At 43.8% G+C, this 4,563-nt stretch overlaps 1 long non-coding RNA gene across 1 annotated transcript; it reads right to left on the bottom strand.

The window, feature by feature from the left end:
* Positions 1 to 862: 862 nt before the first annotated feature.
* On the bottom strand, positions 863 to 3,430 carry LOC119718057 (uncharacterized). Its single transcript, XR_005268659.2, has 3 exons — positions 3,258 to 3,430; positions 1,427 to 1,529; positions 863 to 1,329 (listed from the first exon to the last, which is right to left on the bottom strand). It is a non-coding gene; the product is annotated as an uncharacterized lncRNA (long non-coding RNA).
* Positions 3,431 to 4,563: the final 1,133 nt, after the last annotated feature.

Raw genomic sequence — 4,563 nt, 5'->3', positions numbered from 1 at the left:
CGCCAGAGGACCCGCCTTCTCTTTGCATATTGTTCTGTGTGTGTGGTTTTTGTTGTTGTTGTTTAACTTTAATAAAAGAGAAACTTCGCAGCTTGATGTAATTCTAGTGTTCATGTCGTGCTGCTGTTAGTTTTCTGTCTTCTGTGTTGGCAGGGAGCTGCTTGCCAGTGCCACTGTTGCATCCTGGCAGAGGGTGCGGAGCCCAGAAGCGGTTCCTGATAAAATGCTGGAGTAGGAATGCGAAAAAGGAGACACAACTGAATCAGAAAGATGGGAGGGGGCTGAGCACCAGATCCACCAGAGTTCAGCTTTAACCTTCAAACTCTCTGGCAATGCAAGCCGAAGAAGCAGGCAGGATCACCCACCCCCCCACCTCAGGAAGTTAATTACCCCTGACAGAGAAGCGGATGCCAGCTTGTGTTGCCTGGTACACATGGCCACTGTGTGAGCGATTGCTGGTCACGTCACAGAACCTCCCCAAAGATCAGGACCGAGATGTACCCTCTGTGGTTTTGGAAAGTTGTGGAAGGATCTTTCTATCGGGCATGTTTCCCTCTTGCTCTGATATCAAAATAAAATAAGTTATTTAAATAAAGGAATAGAAAAGGAGGGGTAGAAAGAGGAGTGTACCTTATCAACTCTAGTTTCAGAAATGTGCATTGGTGGTTCTGGGCTGGCTTGTGTCCCAGACATGCATATATACGTGCGTTCCCAGGTTGTCAACAGGTTGTCAGAGATAATATAACTCGGATTCATACTTAATGTAGGTTTAAATCTGACTGATAAAGTAGAAAATAAGCAGTGAGTCAGCAATCTATTGCCAATGCCACACAGTAGAAAATAATAATGAAACTGGCAAACCTTTCAGTCATTTGCTTATGTTTATTTGTCTTCTGTTTTTCAGCCAATTTGTGAAAACATGCATTTGCACATTAATCCACTTAGAAATGTGAACTATGTGAGCAGAGGAGTTTCCTGGTTACAGCTTTGGAACAGTGTAACAGCATGAAAGGGGGAAATGAAAGTGAAGGACTGCAAGCAGAAAGAAGCTGCAAATACAGCCCTGGCAAGCATGTACTATTGCTCTGAAATACACTTAAGGAGGGTCTGTGGTCTCCTCAGTAAAAGCAAAGAAACTTTACTGTGTGTATTCTGCTTGTTGGAATAATATTTTGCAAACACAAATGCCCAGAGTAGTTGACTTCCTCACCAACTTCTTCAGACAGAACCTGTTTATGTAAAGTAGCACAGCTGGGTGAGACGGAAGGAATTGCTTTATCGAGGCGTCCAGGAACAGCGGTCTTCTCTCAGGGCAGTGAGTGTTTCTAGCTATAAATACAAAGACATTTGCTGAAAGTTAGAAACTACTGAAAAAATGGCTGAGCAGATGTAACCTCTTGCTTCTGCTGAAAATGTAACCCCGTACCTCTTTCTCTCTGTGGTCCTCTACTTCCAGCCAAAATGCCTCCTTGTTTGCTCTGACTGGTATTCCTCTGACTCCTCAGTAAATTGAGTCAGCTTTCAGAGAGCTGCAACAGGAAAATTGGCTGGTATGAGGGAAGTATGAGTGGAAACGGGTGAGTCCAAGCATCAGAACAGTTGAAACAACAGCCTGTGTTGATAACCAGAGATATAGTGCAAGGCAGTATAACTGAGAAGTAACTTATTTCTCTCAAGCCACAAAGACCCATGCTCTGTAGCATAGACAACTTGCCTGCAGAAGACTCTACAGCCTGTACAGCACATCACAAATACCATTTATTTTCCTGTCACTACAGCAGGAAGGCAGAATATAGCCTTGGGAACTCAAAATAAAGAAATAGAAAATGATCAAGAGAGTTGCCTGAAGTGTATGGAGGCAGACGTAGCCAGACTGTGAAGCAAAAGGGTGATGCCATAGTAATTGCTTGGTCCTGCTAACTTGGGATTTAGATTTGCCTTCCATTTTCTTTCTGGCTACTGTCCTAGATTAATTCCTAATCTTTGTAGCCATTGATCCCTTTGCCATAGTTAAGGGGAGACGGCAGAGGGGAGCTGTGAATGGAGGAGGAAAGAGGATTTGGGTTTCAGGAAAGGCCCTTTTCATTCTAATGAATGAGAAGAAGAGCAGAGGCTTGCAAGGGGCCCACACTCTGTAGAGTTAAACTGAACAGGATTGTCTATTGAAGAACAGTAAAGTGAGCAGTGTCCTGGGATCATTGGTATTCACTGTCAATACAGGCCATTCTTTTAACACTTGTTCTGCTGTTTCTTCTGGTGCCTTCACACACACATTTCCATTCATGCTGCATTCATATCAGTATGCATATTTCTGTTTAAAATCTGTATGCTTGTATACCTTTAACATAGAGTCACAGCCAGCCTTATGCATAGAGTTTCTTTTACTTCTGTAGAGAAAAAAAAGTCTCTGAAAATTAAAAATCTGTTAGGAATACATTCCTGTTATGAAGTAAAAAGTCAGAATGCAATCTGCTTTTAAGGAAAGTCATTTCCCCAGCAGAGATTTCAAGGAAGGAACAACCTAAGAGGTGAAGCTGCTGCAGATCCATGTCCCCAGGTCCAACCAGCAGGGAAGCTGAAAATGTATTCCCAGCAAGCATGCAGAGCACATGCTTACACCACATATATATATATATATACATACTACATATATATATATACAGGGGTGGCCACACAGTTCACAGACAGACTTTCAAAGCACTCACGTGAATGTAAACAGCACCATAGGCCTCCACCTGCTCCCCTCTCTGGTGAGCAGAATGGAAGTCCACCAGTGGGAACATGTATATGTACAAGGTGGGTCCCTCCAGCAGCTGATCCCAGACACCTGGTCTGCTACATAGCTGCCCCTCGATTTCAGTCTTCCCAGCTGTTGGCACCTGGGCTTATGATGTGCCAAGGTCACAGCTCTACTCCAACTGCTGGTACAGATGATCATGTAAACAGGTGGCCAGAACTTTCCAGGTGGGCAAATATCATCATCATATCATTAACATTCCCATCACAACAAACACAGTGCCCTTGTGTATGCCACTTCATAGTACAATGATGTGCGAAAGCTCTGGTGATGGATTGCAGGGCTGTCATTCCCCTCCTTTCCCTCCTCCAAACCACATTCCTTGGAATGCAGCAAAGGGGTTCTGCACCCTTTCAGTCAAAAACCCACACCTCTCAATTCAGCACCCAGTTCCACATGTAGCCCTTGACATTCAGATGTAGATACCAACACTGATACAAGCACAGACCCATACACTTACCAGGTTAGCAAACGAGCAGTGCAGATGGACTGTGCAAACACAAATCCAACCACTAAAATGTGTTGTAGCACAGCTCTGGTGACTGCAGGGGCTTCAGAAAAGCAGATTTTGGTCTGCTCAGGTTCTTGCTTGGCAGGATCATATATGAAACTGCTCTGCAGGCAGAAGGAGCCCCAGAGAACTAATCATCAAGCACAACTTCCTCAGAGCCTGTAAATGGCTTGTTACAGTGTGCAGAAAGTGGAACAGTCATGACAGAAGGCCAGCATGGATGAAAACTGACCTCCAGGCTAAGCTGAGACACAAAAAGGAAATACACGGAATGTGGAAGCAGGGACAGGCTATCTGGGAGTAATACAAGCACGTAGGAACATGGATAAGCATGCCAAGGCTCAGATGGAGCTGGAACCAGTAAGAGAGGTAAAGAGCATCGGGAAGCATTTCTTTAGAGACACTGGTAACAAAGGAAGGCTAATCAGCTTAACATAATTTCTGATCATTATGAAAGCTTCCTTGCAAAACCAAACCCTTAGCAGATCTAACCACTCTATCAGACCTGGTAAATATAGGAGACAGGATGTATGTTGGAGCTTTCTCCTGGGGAAAGGAGATTCTCTGTAAGCATTTTTACGCATGTGCGTAAACAAAATCTAATGGGTAGTTCCTTCTCAACAGACTTGTACTTCTTTTTTTCTGTGGGAATACGGTGACTTAGGAGCATTGCATTTCAATATTGTATCACTAGAGGCATGGTGTTGTCAAAGATCAAACATTTAGATACCTTTGAAAATACACTCTTATTGTGCTATTGCCTCTGAAGAGCACTTGATGTGAAAACATCTCCAGAACCTATTGTACAAACCTGAAGGTTAACTGTTCTCATTGATCTGTTAGTAGGGACCATATAGCCCCTCTTACATTAAACCACCATATACTTTACTCTCAGTTCAGTATGACATCTTTAACTGTAGCTTGACATCTTTAACTATTGACTCTGACCTCTGCAGAACTTTCAGCTCATCCTCTAAAACATCACCAGTTTCTGTTTGCACAGCCATTACTGAGAAAAGGCAGGGTATAAGCAAAAGTATCTTCATGCCTTCCCTAGACTAAGCAATCTAATCACACCCTCCATTACACAGTGTTCTTCCTGCAGGGTTTAAAGTAACTGTCAGGGCCCTCACTGCATTCATCTCCACCCTGTGAAACTGGGCTGCCTGGACTCTGGACCAACACTGATAAGCTCCTGCCTGCCCTTTAACAGAGCTCTCTGAGACAAAGCTAGCAGATGTCTCACCAGGGCTGC

This window comes from Anas platyrhynchos, chromosome 1 (assembly GCF_047663525.1).
Source record: "Anas platyrhynchos isolate ZD024472 breed Pekin duck chromosome 1, IASCAAS_PekinDuck_T2T, whole genome shotgun sequence".
NCBI lineage: Eukaryota > Metazoa > Chordata > Aves > Anseriformes > Anatidae > Anas > Anas platyrhynchos.
The sequence above is the reverse complement of the archived record's forward strand: the minus strand, read 5'-3'. Positions and strand labels throughout refer to the sequence as shown.